General features: G+C 45.7%; 1 protein-coding gene and 1 long non-coding RNA gene across 3 annotated transcripts in view; both read left to right on the top strand.

The window, feature by feature from the left end:
* The window catches only part of GALNT17 (polypeptide N-acetylgalactosaminyltransferase 17), a 505206-nt gene that overhangs the window by 308406 nt on the left and 179337 nt on the right, over positions 1 to 17463 (top strand). The gene's annotated exons all lie outside the window — the stretch shown is intronic.
* Positions 12922 to 17463, top strand: part of LOC116534520 — a 14202-nt gene continuing 9660 nt past the window's right edge. Inside the window, exon 1 of the long non-coding RNA XR_004261765.1 lies at positions 12922 to 12933. This is a non-coding gene — a long non-coding RNA (uncharacterized LOC116534520). The remainder of the gene's footprint in view (positions 12934 to 17463) is intronic.

The raw sequence follows: 17463 nt of genomic DNA, 5'->3' as shown, positions 1-17463 counted from the left end.
AGATAGAGCTGCTGTAATTCAGATGCCTCTGACAATAGAGGAGAGACATTGAAGTTCACATTCCTGAAGACTTTCTCATATTTTTGATTGAAACCGAAGCCATTTAAGAATATTTCAGCCAGAGTATGCACCAGCCCATTTTTTCTAGGTCCAGCAGTTGACACCACAGACTTGTCAAGGGAAAACCAAACGCACATGTCACTGTGAATACTGGAAATATTATCTCCAGGATGTCGGAAAACACTAGAAAATGAGTTGAAGAAAACATCGGAACGAGAACGTAGGAAAGGGCCTTTCATTTTTCCTAAGCAGGAGTGTTAAAGCAATTATTGACCCACTGTACTTTGTTCTCATTAAGAAACCAAGTACCTATTTAATGACTTCTATGGGAAGTATTCAACATAGAGAGGTGATAATAGAAGCATTTCTTAGAAGCAGAATGTAGCACTCCTTCTTCCAAAAGGACTTAGAGGAGCGTTTGAAGAGGGATTGCTGAAGGCTGTGGTTTTCTTTCATGTGCACATTAATTCAATGTCCTTTTTACTCAGTGGGGTGTAAACATACATCATTTAAATTAACATAAAATGTCAGAAATGAGACCTCCATTAACATATCCACAGGGAGGAATGAGGCGATCCCACGTGACTTCTTGCTGCTGTTGCCTCCCTGGAGTGGGGCTGCCAGGCGGGTCCTCCTGCTGCCCTCCTCCTCCCCTGCCTTTTCCTGTCTGGCTCTGCAGTGTCTCTCCCAGCAGGTCGGCTCATCTGGGCACTCTCGGCCACAGATGTCTCAACAGGTCCGCGTTACTTATTATGTAATTGCCATCAACTTGCTATGCAACGCTCTGACTTAGGACACGATGCCTATCTTTACCTTCTGGATCAATTGAAAACTGGCTTAATTGGCTCGATGTCCAGCAGTGCCATTATTTAATGCCTCTGTTCCACCTCCTACTCTTCAAGGATGCAGAGGCCTCAGAGGGCAGAGCAGACCTGCCCTACTCAGTGATGGCAGGAGTGGGAGCTGCTCTGGGCTAGATTCAGAGGATTCTCCAGATATGCAGCCACCCAGAGTCCTCCCTGCAGCCCTTCCCTGGTCTGGCGCTGCGGGGTGCAGCGCATGCTTCTCCCCCTGGAGTGCAGAGCCTGAAATTCTGGCCCCTTTATCCTCTTTTCAAGGTTATTCATTGCTCACCCTCACCCATTCATTCCCTCCACTCAGAGCCTACACTTACTAGAATACTAAGGAAGACTTTATTCCAGACTATTACAATAGAGGTTGACTCCACTGCCATAGAGGAGAGAGATTTGGGTCAATCCTGAATATAACAGCATAAGTGGGATTTATAGCTAAGTAGCAGGGTGACAGGGTTGTAGCTGTGAACCCCAAAAATTTGAGACAAGTCTCAGTTAATTTAGAAAGTGAATTTTGCCAAGTTTGAGGCCGCGCGCCCCTGACACAGGCTCAGGAGGTCCTGATGACAGGTACCCAAGGTGTGGCTTTGCTTTACACATTTTAGGAAGACAGGAGACATCAATCAGTAAGTGTTAAAAGCACATTGGTTTGGTCTGGAAAGGCTAGACAACTTGAAGCAAAGTCAGGATGACTTGGAGCAGTGAGGGAGCTTCCAGGTCACGGGTAGGTGAGAGACAAACATTTGCTTTCTTTTGAGTTTCTGATTAGCCTTTCCAAAGGAGGCAATCAGAGATGCATTCATCTCAGTGAGCAGAGGGATAACTTTGAATAGACTGGGAGGCAGGTTTGCCCAAAGCAGTTTCCATCTTGAGTTTTCCTTTTAGGTAGTCATTTTGGGGACCTAAGGTATTTTTCTCTCACGTGGCCGTAGGGTCTGTTGCACAATGCCCATGGCAAGTCGGTGCTCTGAGACAGCAGATTGCGGGTGGGTCACCGAACAAGTACACGGAAGGAAGCATCCTATCCATCTCCTCGAGGAATTCGGGGTTAGGGGTTTTGAGGGTTCTGGAGTGGGCTGAAGTGTGGAGATCCTTGACTGATGGAAGAGTGCAGGGTGAAGTCACGGGACAGGGAGGGGAAGCAGCTGTATATTCTCAGGCTGACCCCATTCCTCTGTGAGGGTCTTAAAACTGGTTGCTGGAATTTGGGGTCTGAAAAACATCTTGAGTAATCCTTCAACAAAAGCCTTAGGATTCTAACATCAGAGACCTTGTCTATAGAAACAGTGGGGTTGGAATGTATTCTTAAACAGTCTTGAGGGCCCTAATGTCAGAGAACCTCTCTGTACACGGGCAGTATCTAGTGCTACAGGACTTTCAGCAACAAGGAAGCAGGCCAGAGAGCAGCCTGATTTAATGCTTGTGTTACCAGAAAGGGGTCCCAATCCAGAGCTCAAGAGAGGGTTCTTGGATCTCACGCAAGAAAGAGTCTGAGGTGAGTTTATAGAGTGAAGTGAAAGCAAGTTTGTTAGGAAAGTAAAGGAATAAAAAAAATGGCTACTCCACAGGCAGAGCGGTGGCCTGGGCTGCTACACTGAATATATTTACAGTTATTTCTTGATAATATGCTAAACAAGGGTGAATTATTTTTGAGTTTTCTGGGAGAAGGGTGGTCAACTCCCAGAACTGAGGGCTCCTCCCCTTTTTGGACCACATAGGGTAATTTCTGAGTGCTGCCATGGCATTTGTAAACTGTTCTGGTGCTGGTGGGGGTGCCTCTTGGCATGCTAACACATTGTAATTAGCACATAATGAGCAGTGAGGACAGCCAGATGTCACGCTCGTCGCCATCTTGGTTTTGGTGGGTTTTGGCCAGCTTCCTTATCGTAACCTGTTTTACCAGCAGGGTCTTTATGATCTGTGTCTTGTGCTGACCTCCTGTCTCATCCTGTGACTAAGAATGAATCTCCTGGGAAAGCAGCCCAGCAGGTCTCAGTCTTATTTTACCCAGCCCCTATTCAAGATGGAGTCGCTCTGGTTCAAACGCTTCTGACATTTAATTATAACTATATTTCTGTTCAGAACCCAGCCCGTAAGTCTTTTCTACCCTGTTGGGATGGATTCAGTGTCAGTGGATGGAAAACTACTAGTGGGAGACATCGAGGGTGAGGGATTCTTGTTAAGTGGACCTAACAGGATTCTTGCTAAAGGCAGACCAAGGGCTCAGACAACAGGGGGAGCAGGTGATGAACTTGATCGGATATCAAAATAGGGGATCTTCTCAAACCTGATTTTGCAGGATTCTTACTAAAAATGGACGTGGCATGGACAGACACAGAAGGTCAAGGTCAAGGTCTAGTAGTTAAGTGTGATCAGGGGAGCCTAAGCAAGGACTGCTCAAGGAGAACATCTTTGCCAAGAACACCCTCCTGGTCCTGTTCCCCTTTGCAGCTCTGATGGACCCAACCTCTCAACAAGAGTGGGGTTGGGGAGAGGCTGTCTTTCAGGACTCCCCTGAAACAGAAAGATGCTGTCATACTGTCCCCCCCATCTCCCCTCCCTCAGCATAACCTTTAGAACACAGATAGCTGCTGGGAAAATGATATTTTCATTCTTTCCTGTCTCCTTTGGCAAACAGAAAGGGCATGGGTTTGAATGCCAATTGATAATCCTTCCATGTTGCTAATCTCAGAGTCCCCCCCTGGTCTGTGGACAGAGACAAGAGCTCAACAAATTTTTATTGAGCAAATAGAGGAATGAATGAACACAGTGGGAACACTTGGCTCCCTTTGATTGGTTGAAACTCGGTGACTGGCAGAAGAGTAGGTGACTGTATGTTTATACATCCAATTATGTTACAGTTCACTATAGACAGAGAAACCTGGAGGGTGAATTTAAAATATGTAAGGATGTAGCTTTAGGCTAAACTTAATTGAACAAGATTTAGTACTTCTTCTATTCCTTGAAGACATCAGGGACCAGAGGAAAATATGACTTTATCACACAACTAGAGATATTGTTCACTGGATTAAAATGTTGGTCTCAAGATATATAGTGGCCTTACATTTAAGATTGTAGTCCAGGCCAGGAGCAGTGGCTCATTACTGTAATCCCAGCCCTTTGGGAGGCGGAGGAGGATGATAACCTGAGGTCAGGAGTTTGAGACCAGCCTGGCCAACATGGTGAAACCCCCATCTCTGCTAAAAATATAAAAATTAGCTGGGCATAGTGATGTGTGCCTGTAGTCCTAGCTACTCAGGAGGCTGAAGCAGGAGAATCACTTCACTTGAACCTACGAGGTGGAGGTTGCAGTGAGCCAACATCGCACCACTGCACTCCAACCTGGGTGACTGAGTGAGACTCCATCTTAAAGAAGCATGGCAAGTTCATTACATTTGAAATGCAGGAATATACTGAAATCCTGCCAATCTGATTCCCCAAACCACAGTTAATCCTTGGCACATTTTGAAAAGTACACATGTAGTTGTAAGATGGAATTACGCGTGACCCAAATGTTATGGCAGCCCTGCGGATATCCTTTCTTCTTAGCCTGCATTCTTCTAAAAGTAGAGCTCAGCATTTTTTTCTGTTTTCTGGGTTTTTTTTTTGAAACAAGGTCTCACTCTGTTGGCCAGGCTGGGGTGCAGCAATGTGATCGCAGTGACTGCAACCTCAGCCTCCCAGGCTCAAACCTCCCAAGTAGCTGGGACTCTAGGCAGGTGCCATCACACCCAGCTAATTTTTGTACTTTTCATAGAGAAAGTGTTTCCCCATGTTGCCCAGGCAGATCTCTGAGCTGCTGGACTCAAGGGATCTGCCTACTTCGGCCTCCCAAAGCGCCAAGATTATAGGCAGGAACCACCACACCTGGGGGAATTCAGCACTTTTTCCCTAAAAAACAAATATATTTGGCTCTACAAAGCATATTTTGTGTAAAATAAATTCTACAGGCAATTAACGCACGAGGTCCTAGAGAAGTCTCTGTCACAACCCTCTTTAAAACAATGAGATTGCAATCGCAGACCTAATTCTGCGTTCCACAGTCCTCATGAAATTGCAATCGCAGACCTAATTCTGCGTTCCACAGTCCTCATGGGCTCCTGGTTATCCCCTCCTCCTCCTTGTCCTATATCTTTCTATCCTTTTTTTTTTTTTTTTGCTAAACAGGTTATCTCTTAGCCTTCTCAGTCTGAATTCTCAAGCTCAGAATCTCTTTTAGCAAACAAGAGCCTTCTAGTGATTCATCCTTTGCAGTCAGGGATTATAAACAACCAAAATCATTTTTTTCCCACCAGAGATATTTGTTTTTCAGTTTGCATATGTGTATTGGCTCAATCCTAATATTTGCATTTCATGATTGTGTTCTGAATTGAGAGAAAAATAACCCAAATCTCCCTAAGCAAGTATATCATCATGTCTGCCCTCAGAAGGCCTGATCTGTGTCTCTCTCTTTTTTTTTCTTAGTGTAGGTTGTGATCTTAGTTGTTTTGGGCTGCTATGACAAAATAGCATAGACTGGGTGGCTTATAAACAACAGAAATTTATTTCCCACAGTTCTTGAGGCTGGGAAGTCCAACATCAAGGTGTCAGCAGATTCAGCATCTGGCAAGGGCCCATTTCCCGGCTAAAACATGGCCCCTTGCCCCTGTGTCATCCCATGGCAGAAGAGACAAGAGAGCTCTCCAGGGTCCTTTTTTTTTTTTGAGACAGAGTTTCCCTCTTGTTGCCCAGGCTGGAATGCAGTGGTGTGATCTTGGTTTACCACAACCTCTGCCAGCCAGGTTCAAGCAATTCTCCTGCCTCAGCCTCCCAAGTAGCTGGGATTACACGCATGTGCTGCCACACCAGGCAATTTTGTATTTTTAGTAGAGATGAGGTTTCTCCACGTTGGTGAGGCTGGTCTCAAACTCTTGTCCTCAGGTGATCCACCTGCCTCAGCCTCCCAAAGTGCTGGGATTACAGGCGTGAGCCACCATACCTGGCCTCCAGGGTCCCCTTAATAAACCATTGATTCCATTCATGAGAACTCCATTCTCATGACCTTATTACTTCTCGAAGGCTCCACCTCCTAATACCATTGAGGGAGTAACATTGGAGGTTAGGGTTTCAACATGAGGATTTTGAGGGGACACAAACATTTAGCTCATAATGGTTATTGTGGAAGATGTTTACTGAGCTTCGGAAGCAAATGACAAAGTTAGCTTAATGAGACATTAAAAGTCATTTAGTCTAGATATCATATTATAACAGTGTTACACAGTGGACCCTCAACCTAAACCACCCTTTTTAGCTGTAGGACCTTGTGACCTTTGTTGACAAAAAACAAAAACAAACACTAGCCCCCCAAAACTCAAACTATGTGAAGTCTTTAGAGAGATTACTTTTGAGCCAATGTGAGTAACCATGACCTGGGGAACAAGAGGTCCCAAGAAAGTGTCAAGGTGGTCAGGATACAGGTTGGTTTTATACATTTTTTGAGACAAGAATTGTGGGTAAAATCATAAATCAGTACATGGAAAGTGTACATTGGCTCAGCATAAAGAGGCAGGATATCTTGAAGCGCCAGGCAGTTGGGGTTGCTACAAGGCCATGGGTGAATTCAAGGATTTTCTGACAGTTGGTTAAAAGAGTTCAGCTTTGTCTAAAGACTTGAAGTCAGTAGAAAAAACTGCTTGCGTTAAGAAAAGGGGAGCTGTGGAGACCAAGGTTCTTATGCAGATGAAGCCTCCAGGTAGCAGGCTTCAGAGAGAATAGACGGTAAATACCTCTTTTGGACCTTCAAAGGTGTCAGACTCTTAGCTAATCCCTTCTAGATCCCATAAAGTTCTGGTTGCATTAATGGAGATTCTCTGCAGATGCACGTTTTCCTCAGAAAAGACAGCTTTGCAGAGTCATTTCAAAATATGTCAGTGCAATATATTTTGGGGTAAAATATTTGGATTTCCTTCAGGGTCTGGCATGTGACACTATACCAGAGTCAGGTTGCAGTTGGTATCTTATTGCCACAGTGAGTCTGTTTCTTCAGTCTTACCATCTCTATTTTAATGTTAATGCTGGTCATTCATGCCTAAACACCAAAACGGACGGGGCATAACGAGGCTTGTCCAATCTTTCTTCCCGTCGTGGCCAGGAATTCAATTTTTCAGGTTCTCTGGGATCCTTTTGGCCCAGAGGGGGTCCATTCAGTCAGTTGGGTGGCCTAGGCTTTTAGTTTTGCCTTATACCTTGGACAAGTCTCCTAACCTGTCAGGGACTCAATTTTATAATCGTAAAATGGGGACAAATAGCAGTGCTTATTGTTACCAGTCCAGATCCCAAGAGAGGGTCCCTGGATCTCACACAAGAAAGAATTCCATGTGAGTCCATAGAGTAAAGAGAAAGCAAGTTTACTGAGAAAGTAGAGGAATAAGGATGGCTTTTACTCCGTAGACAGAATAGCAGCTTGGGCTGCTGGACTAAGGATACTTATAGTTATTTCTTGATTATATGCTGAATGAGGGGTGGATTATTTATCAGTTTTCCGGGAAAGGGGTGGGCAATTCCTGAAACTGAGGGTTTCTCCCTTCTTTCAACCGAAAAGGGTAACTTCTGGGTGTTGCCATGGCATTTGTAAACTGTCATGGTGCTGGTGGGAGTGTCTTTGGCATGATAATACATTATATTTAGCATATAATGAGCTGTGAGGACAAACAGAGGTCACTTTCACTACCATCTTGGTTTTTGTGGATTTGGGCCAGCCTGTTTTATCAGCAAGATCTTTGTGTCCTGTATCTTGTGCTGACCTCCTCTCATCCTGTGACTAAGAATGCCTGACCTCCTGGGAATGCAGCTCAGCAGGTCTCAGCCTTATTTCACCCAGCCCCTGTTCAAGATGGAGTCGCTCTAGTTAAAACTCCCCTGACACTATGTCACAGGCTTGTTGCGAGCATGAATGAGTTACCATCAGTAATGTGTAACATCCAAAAAGATAAAATTATGTCTCCACATAAAATGAAACCAAGGAACATATTTCATTCAACTTATTAATTCATGGGAGAATCAATAAGGTGTTAAGTCCAGTTCAAATGAGAATTTACCTTACAAGAGGTGTATACTCTCCACCAGAAAAAAAATCATTGCAAGAGTCATTTATGGTGCTCTTAGTTTCCTACAACTTTGCAGCTATCCTTACAGAGATGGGCTGAAAAATGCATTCCACCCAAGATACCCACATTCCAATCCTAGAACCTGTGAATGTTACTTCATATGGCAAAAATATGACTTTACAGTTGTGATTCATTCACTCCACAACAGTCTCCAGATGGGGAGATTATACTGGATTTTCCAGGTGGCCCTAGAAAGGGAGAGGCAGAGGAAAATTTGACTCAGACAGGAGATTAGAAGGTGGTGTGACTACAGAGGTGGAGACCGGAGGGATGCATCCAAAAGCCAAGGAATGCTGGCAGCCACCAGATGCTGGAAGTGGTGATGAATGGTTTCTCCCTGGGAGCATTCAGAGGGAACAAGGTCCTGCTGGCACCTTGATTTTGATACAAAATCAGTCTGAAACTGATTTCAGACTTCTTGCCTCCAGAATGTGAGAGAATCAGCATCTGTTGCTTTAAGTCAGTGGTCCCCACCCATTTTGGCACCAGGGACTATTGCATTATAATATGTGATTAAATAATTATACAACTCAGCATCGTGTAGAATCAAGGGGAGCCCTGAGCTTGTTTTCCTGCAACTAGACGGCCCCATCTGGGGGTGATGGGAGACAATGACAGGTCATCAGGGGTTAGATTCGCATAAGGAGCACACAGCCTAGATCCCGTGCATGCGCAGTTCGCAGTAGGGTTTACGCTTCTACGAGAATCTAATGCTGCCGCTGATCTGACAGCAGGTGGCGCTCAGTCATGGGAGTGGTGGGGAGCAGCTGTAAATGCAGGTGAAGCTTCGCCGGCTCGCCCACCCGCGGCTGTGTGGCCAGGTCCCTAACAGGCTACAGAGCAGCACCCGCCTCAGGCCCTGGGGCTGGGACCCCTGCTTTAAGCCATTTCGTTTGTAGTCATTTGTTTTTTGTTTTTTGTTTGTTTGTTTGTTTTTTGTTTTGTTTTGTTTTGTTTTTTGAGACAGAGTTTGTAGTCATTTGTTACAGTAGCCACAGGAGTTAGTTACAAAGTTACAAAAGTAAACTTCTCAACAGAAAGTTAATCAAAGGCGCCTACTCTATAGAAACAGATATTCCCAGTGAGTCCCAGTAACTCACTTAAAAGACGCCCAGGAATCTCCTACCCATTCCTAAGTTTGGATAGTTTTTCCTGACAACTTTAGTCCACAGAATGCTTGGGATATATGTAGAGTAATTCATAGTAAGCATTACTATGTAAGTTTTAGTGATACTCCTACTATTCCTACTGATTATAATAATTAATTACCATCATCACCCACCATCATTATTCTCTTATCTTCTTGGCTGGTCCTTTTCTCTTGATGGGTTGTGTTGAGTGGGAACCAATGATTCTCTTGACTGACAGGCTACCATGCCCAGTGGAAGAGAATAATGGGGTTATGAGTGGAAACTCCTTGGGAACACCCAGGAGTTCAAGGCTGCAGTGAGCCATGATTATGCCATGGAGGTTGGTGTTTTCACTGTTAGCTGTGAGAGTGCAAAGGCAAAAGACTTTAGCAGTGGAAGACCAAGGTGTCAATGATAGGTTTGGGGTTACCCTGCCCTTCCAGCGGAATGTCTTGAGCTGCTGGCGAGATGCAGACTGCATAAAGGACAATTGAATAAAAAGATGTGTGGTTTTTCATGAGTGAATATCATGGAGAGTGTGACGAGGGTATAAAAATGCTTACTCACAAATCCCCTTAACAGGGGAAGCAAGAGTGGTATTGCCAAGTGAAAAGGAGATTTTGTTTAAAAAAAGAAAAGAGGCCAGGTGCAGTAGCTCATGGCTGTAATCCCAGCACTTTGGGAGGCCAAGGTAGGAGGATCATGAGGTCAAGAGATTGAGACCATCCTGGCCAACATGGTAAAACCCCATCTCTACTAAAATTACAAAAATTAGCTGGGCGTGTTGGTGCATGCCTGTAGTCACAGCTACTCGGGAGGCTGGAGCAGGAGAATCACTTGAATCCAGGAGGCAGAGGTTGCAATGATCCCAGATGGTGCTAATACACTCCAGCCTGAGTGACAGAGCGAGACTCCATCTCAAAAAAAAAAAAAAAGAGTGAAGAAAAACTATAGGTTGACCAATTGCTGAAGAATTGGAGTGTGGTATTCAGCAGCATTTTAAGTTAATCTAGGCCAGTGGTTTTCAAGGGGGTAGGTGGATTTTGTCCCCTTGAGGAAATGTGGCAAGTCTAGAGACATTTTTGGTCATCACAGCTGGGAGTGCTACTGATGTTTAGTTGGTAGAGGGCAGGACTGCCACTAAAGACCTCACAAAACACAGACTGGCTTCTTACAACAAAGGATTATCTGGCCCCAAATGTTACTAATGCTGAGGCCAGGAAACTCGGCTTTAGGGTGAGAGTTCCAGACTCACAGAATCAGAGCCCTGCAAGGGACCTTAGCAATTGTGAGGTTCCATGACTTTTAAAGGACATGCTTCATATCCCACAGGTTAGGGGGAAATGCCAGGATCCCAGGGACTAGAGAGGCAGTGTAGGGTGTGGAGGGGGATCTCGTGGTGTTATCACTTCATACTGCAATGGATGTTGGTGCAGGGATGAGTATTTCTGTTGACAGAAATATAACTATTCATAGTAAACATACAATGTAAGTTTTAGTGATACTTCTAATAATAAATACTGTCATCATAATCATCAGTCACCGTCACCATTCCCTTTTATGTAGTTGGCTGGTTCTTTTCACTTGGTGGGTTGTGTTGAGTGGGAACTAATGATTCTCTTGACTGACAGGCTTCCATGCCCAGTGGAAGAGAATAATGGGATTATGAGTCGGAACTCCTGAGAACGTCCGGGAGTTCAAGTTTGCAGTGAGCCGTGATTATGCCACGGAGGTTGGTGTTTTCCATGTTAGCCGTGAGAGTGCAAAGACAAGACACTAGCAGCAGAAGGCCAAAGCAGAGGCTACCCTACCCCTCCAGCTGGCTGTCTTGAGCGGCTGGGGAGATGCAAACTGCACAGAGGACAATTAAATGGAAAGATGTGTGGTTTTCAGTGATCAAATAGCATGGAGGTCAGTATTGCTGCTGCCTAGAGCTGGGCATAGTGACTCACACCTGTAGTCTCAGCTACTGAGAAGGATTGCTGGAGCCCAGATGTTCGAGGCTGCAGTGAGCTATGATCGCACCACTGCACTCCAACCTGGGCAACAGGGCAAGATCCTGTATTAAAAAAAAAAAGTTTGAAAATAACTGATGTGTTTTATTTTGTGTTGAAGAATAAAAGACTGCCACATGTAGGACTGGAACCCCCGGTGCCTTAGCCCACCCTTCCAAACGTCTTTTCGGACCTTGTTAGGAAAACCTACGGGGTTTGAAACCCCATTTCTGCAAATCTTGCTGACATGAACTGGTTTAATTTCTGACCATAAAAACATGTTAAACTGGATACAATAAAAAGAGTTCTTTCTTTATTAAGAATCATATGGAGACAATTTACCAAGGCATTTACTGTGTCTACCCTGTACGTGGCTGTGAACATTTAGACGGTGTAGGATTTAGGGCTAAAATTATCCCATCTCTGATATATATTCCGGACCCTGGAGTTTTAAATAAATCCGTAGCTTATGTTTATGTCTCTTCTAAACATAGATGGTGAGAACTAGAATAAAGGCACGCTGGCTGTGAGGACATCTATGCTTCCCAGTGGCTGTTGCACACCTGTCATCCTGTGATCGCTCTGCTTACGTTTGGAGGAGTTTAAACCCTCTGATGAGTCCTGCCTTTGTTTGTTTGTTTATTTGTTTGTTTGTTTGTTCTGAGACAATATCTCACTCTGTTGCCCAAGCTAGAGTGCAGTGTGGCACCATCATGGCTCACTGCAGCCTGGAACTCACAGGTTCAAGCAACCCTCCCACCTCAGCCTCCCAAGTAGCTGGAACCATAGGTGTGCCCCAACATGCCCAGGTAATTTTTAAATTTTTCTATAGCAATAGCGTCTCCCTGTGTTGCCAAAGCTAGTCTCAAACTCCTGGGCTCAAGCAATCCTCCCACCTCAGCCTCCCAAAGTGCTGGGGTATCAAGGGTGGGTCACTGCACCCGGCCTGCGTCCTGCCTTTCCAAGGTCAAAGTAGAAACCACCTTCACTACCTCCCTTGCAGCTAGACCTTGTCCTGGGAGCCAGTATTCTCCAGTCAGACCCACAGGCAGGGTGGTTTTGTCTGGGAAGATAAGGGTGGGAGGAGGACGAGAATGTATCGTGCAAAACCCATCCCGATGACAAGAAGGAGAGACATTTAACTTTGAAAGGCAAAAGTGGCACCAGTCTTAGAGGCAACATCTCATTACCTGTGTGGACAAAGTGGCAGCTGGATTTAGGAACCCTCTTTTAATATAAAATCCCTTTTCTCTGAAATTAGCTCAAATTGGTTCAGGGGGCCATAACTGCAATCACTGCCTGATACAGAAGGAGAAATGTTACTGTGGAAATATCTCAGAGACCAAACCACTTGCACTTCCGCAGTTTTGTGAAATAGTGACTGTCACCATCAGACAAGCCTTCACAGCTCCCACCTCCTCAGTATTCCTGCCGTAATTAGGTGGGTTTTGGAAGAACTTACTAACAACCATAACCTTAAAATAGACCAGAAATTGTCTTCTGCAGTGGATTCAGAATCCGTAGCTTTATAAAAAGGGCTTTGCTCAGTTCATGATGACGATAGTATGCATGACTGACTCCATCTCTGAACCTGGATTAAACAAAAAAAAAAAAGTTGCAAGGAAAGAAAAGGCGTCAAGTTAATTTTTTCTCCCACTCAGTTTTGTGCTGGTGCTCAGCACATATGGTTTCAGGTAAACTCTGTCTTAACATATTCCTGGAAGAAGCTGCAGAAAAGAGGCTGTGACAGGTGGAGACAGCTTCCTTGATTACAGCTCAGCATGGTTCACATGACACTCAGGTAGTTAATTGATTCAGGCAAGATAATTTGTGGGCAATAAACAGCATAGACCTTTTATTTTCAAGTGGTCAGTTAGAAAGAAGTTTCTCTAATTCAGTCTTAGAGAATGACTTTTTTTTTCTTGTGCTGGAATGCATTTCATTTGCATATAGAAATATGTTTAAACCTCTGTAGAAATTCCCAGAGATTGTAAAATCCAACATCATGTTTGCAAAGATGGCATCAAGCTCAATCCTCCTCAGACATAAGAAAATTGCACTCGAATGGGCTGGGTCTTGAAGACCAGCCGATGGTGTCTGAGTCAAAGATGGCACTGATATTCTCAGGCAATGGGTCCACTTTGGGGCCACTCCAGCTGTTTTTCTAGGAAATCTTCTAATGCAAATACCACAGTGGAGCTGCTCCTGTGAAATGGCGGCAAGTCTTCTTCTGTGACCGTGGCTAGAGACATCTTCTTTCTCCTTTGAATACGTGCAAAAGCTTTTGCTCAGCCTCTGTAGTAAACCCAATCTCAACAGAGCAGCTCTATCCTTTGAGAATATGATTTTGCCACCTTTCTGTCCACAAATATTGATGGACTCTCAATATTTGATGCTTGTTTTCAGGGCCACACTAACATCAGTTGGGCTGAGGTTAAAACGAGGTCTGCAGTAACAGTCATGGGTCCATGGCTCTTGGAGACCCCCCTGTGAGGACTCTTTTTTTTTTTTTTGGAGATAGAGTCTCTCTCTGTCACCTAAGCTAGAGTGCAGTGGCACGATCTCAGCTCATTTCTTTTTTTTTCTTTTTTTTTTGAGACGGAGTTTCGCTCTTGTTACCCAGGCTGGAGTGCAATGGCGCGATCTCGGCTCACCGCAACCTCCGCCTCCTGGGTTCAGGCAATTCTCCTGCCTCAGCCTCCTGAGTAGCTGGGATTACAGGCACGCACCACCACGCCCAGCTAATTTTTTGTATTTTTAGTAGAGACAGGGTTTCACCATGTTGACCAGGATGGTCTCGATCTCTTGACCTCGTGATCCACCCGCCTCTGCCTCCCAAAGTGCTGGGATTACAGGCTTGAGCCACCGCGCCCGGCCAGATCTCAGCTCATTTCAACCTCCACCTCTTGGGTTCAAGCAGTTCTCCTGTCTCAGCCTTCCAAGTAGCTGGGATTACAGGTGTGCCCCACCACGCCTCACGAAACCCTTCTGAGGACTCTAACACAGCCCTGGCCATGCCTCTCCTGGGCAGGGTCCCTGTAGTCAGTCCCCTTGTCCACCAGCATGATAGCCTCCATTTTCCTGTCCTATTCATGCGTGGCATCTCTTGCGATGCTCTGAACACCCAGCGCAGTGCATGGTGCCTTGGTGAGACATTACTGACCAGCGAAGCCACTGATTTTTTTTTTTTTTTTTTTTTTTTTTTTTTTTTTGTGGAGTCTAGCTCTGTCGCTCTTGTCACCCAGGCTGGAGTTCAGTGGCGTGATCTCAGCTCACTGCAACCTCCGCCTCCTGGATTCAAGTGGTTCTCCTGCTTCAGCCTCCTGGGTAGCTGAGATTACAGGCACCCACCACCACCTCCTGAGAATTTTTGTATTTTTAGTAGAGACAGGCTTTCACCATGTTGGCCAGGCTGGTCTCGAACTCCTGACCTCAGGTGATCCGCGAACTTTGGCCTCCCAAAGCGCTGGGATTACAGGCATGAACCATCGTGCCTAGCTAAAGCCACTGATTTCTGAAGTCAAAGACATTGTCTCTCATCATTGCCAAAGTGGCTGGTGCCAACCCCACTGAGGCCCGGTGCTTTCAAACTCACTAGAGATTTTCCTCAATGAGCCCTTTCATGACAGCCCAGTCAGCACAGAGCTACAGAGGGAGAGGACTTCTGCCGTCAGCCTGTGACCATAAGACAGACGGACTGCATCCTGCACAGGCTGACACTTCTTTTCTGAGTCTGGTCCCTGGCTTTGCACCAAATTCGTGGATTTTCTCAGGAGGCAGCTTGGAATCCCTTACAAAAGGCCACTTGACAAGTCCTCTGGAAAGACTGGCCTTAGATGAAAGCTGGATGTGAGCCAGGCAAGGTGGCTCACGCCTATAATCCCTGCACTTTGGGAGGCCTACTAACCTAGGTGGGCAGATCACTTGAGATCAGGAGTTCAAGACCATCCTGGCCAACATGGTGAAACAACATATCTACAAAAAAGAAAAAAGTGTGTGTGTGTGTGTGTGTGTGTGTGTCTGTGTGTGTGTGTGTGGTGTGGTATGTGTGTGTGTGTGTGTGTGTGTGTGTGTGTGTGTGTATTTTTTTTTTAATTGGCCAGTGGTGGTGGTGCATACCTGTAATCCCAACTACTCAGGAGGCTGAGGCAGGAGAATGGCTTCAACCTGGGAGGTGGAGGTTGCAGTGAGTGGAGATCACGCTACTGCACTCCAGCCTGAGTGACAGAGTGAGACCCTGTCTCAAAAAAAAAAGATAAAGGCTGTGTACAGTGGGTAGCCTGGCTGAATTACACCTCCCAGAATTCCCATTCTCGTGTGATTTCCAGTAGCGGGGACTGAAGCAGGGATTCCTATGGGAGGTGTGGAAGGTGCAGGGGAGGCAGCAGCCGCTCTGTAGCTCACCCACTGCACTGCTCATCTGCTGCCTCCCCTTGTCAGCTGGGCCTGTCACAGCTCCACCTGCCCCTGGATCGCCTCCGGGTTCTCCCACATCTGGACCTGGTGCGTGTGTCTGGCTCCACTGGGAAGGACCCTGCCTTCTGCATGACACAAAACCCAAGGGCAGAGGCCATAGGGCACTTTGACAAGTTTCATTCATCCTCCTGGGCTCCAGCTCGAGTTTGTGGGTTTCAGCTTGTTCTTGCTTCTTTAGGTTATGGCCGTCATCTTCCCTTCCTGGCTGTCTGCCCTGTGGACTGCAGGTGCCGGCATCAGGGAAGACAAGGAAAGGAAAGAAGGAAAGACAAAGTCAGTTCTAGAGACTGCTTAACCAGCTCCCACAGTTGCAGAAGGTCAAATCCTTGCAAAAAGTCATTTAAGTCATATCTATGTACATTCATGTATAGGTATATGCGCGTGTGCACGTGCGTGTGTGTGTGTGGTGTGTGGTCATGCAGCACGCATTGCATAATGACAAGGTTCCTTTTTTTTTTTTTTTGAGACAGAGTCTCACTCTGTTACCCAGGCTGGAGTGCAGTGAGGTGATCTTGGCTCACAGCAGCTTCCACCTCCCAGGTTCAAACAATTCTCCTGCCTCAGCCTCCTAGGTAGCTGGGATTACAGGCACCTGCCACCACACCCAGTGAATTTTTGTATTTTTAGTAGACATGAGGTTTCACCCTGTTGACCAGGCTGGTCTCAAACTCCTGATTCTAACTGATCCACCCACCTTGGCCTCCCAAAGTGCTGGGATTACAGGTGTGAGCCACTGTGCCTGCCGACAGGAACCAGGCTGCAGAGCAGGAGTGAGTGAGCAGAGCTCCATCTGTATTTACAGCCGATCCCCATCACTGAGCTCTGCCTCCTGTCAGGTCTTTTATTATGATTATCAAGTATTATGTACTGGGCCATGTGCAGTGGCTCATGCCTATAATCCCAGCACTTTGGGAGGCTGAGGCCAGCGGATTACTTGAGCTCCAGAGTTCGAGACTAGCCTGGGCAACATGGTGAGGCCCTGTCTCTACCAAAAATACAAAACTTAGCAGGGTGTGATGGCATGCACCTATAATCCCAGCTACTCAGGAGGCTGAGGCAGGAGAATGGCTTGAACCTGGAAGGCAGAGGCTGCAGTGAGCTGAGATCACACCATTGTACTCCAGCCTGGGTGACAGAGTGAGACCCTGCCTCAAAAAAAAAAAAAAGTATGTATTGGGCATAATTGTATGTGTGATACTTTTATGACTGGCTGATGAGTAGCATCACTAGCATCGCCACAAACATGTGACTAATGCATTGTGCTGTGTGACGTTATGACAGCTACAACATCGTGAGGTGATAGGAATTTTTCAGCTACATTATAATCTTATGGGCCCACTGTCCTACATGCAATCTGTCATTCACCCAAACTTCATTGTGTGGTGCACGACTGCATATATAGATTTCCTATTGGTTTTATTTCTCAGGTTGAACCCAGGCTGATACACTGGGAACCCAACATCAGAATTTTTTTTTTTTTGAGATAAAGTCTAGCTTTTGTTACCCAGGCTGAAGTGCAATGGTGCAGTCTCAGCTCACTGCAACCTCCACTTCCTGGGTTCAAATGATTCTCCTACTTCAGCCTCCTAAGTAGCTGGGATTACAGGCATGCGCCAACAGTCCAGGCTATTTTATTTTATTATTTTTTTTAGTAGAAGTGGGGTTTCACCATGATGGTCAAGCTGGTCTTGAACTCCTGACCTCGGGTGATCCACCTGTTTCAGCCTCCCATACAGCTGGGATTGCAGGCATAAGCCATCGTGCCTGGCCAGGACTTTTTTTTTTTTTTTTTTTTTTTTTACAG

The sequence above is a fragment of the Sapajus apella genome, unplaced genomic scaffold (genome assembly GCF_009761245.1).
Source record: "Sapajus apella isolate SASKATOON/1434 unplaced genomic scaffold, GSC_monkey_1.0 scaffold88, whole genome shotgun sequence".
NCBI classification, from domain to species: Eukaryota; Metazoa; Chordata; class Mammalia; order Primates; family Cebidae; genus Sapajus; species Sapajus apella.
This window is presented reverse-complemented; position numbering and strand designations above follow the sequence as displayed.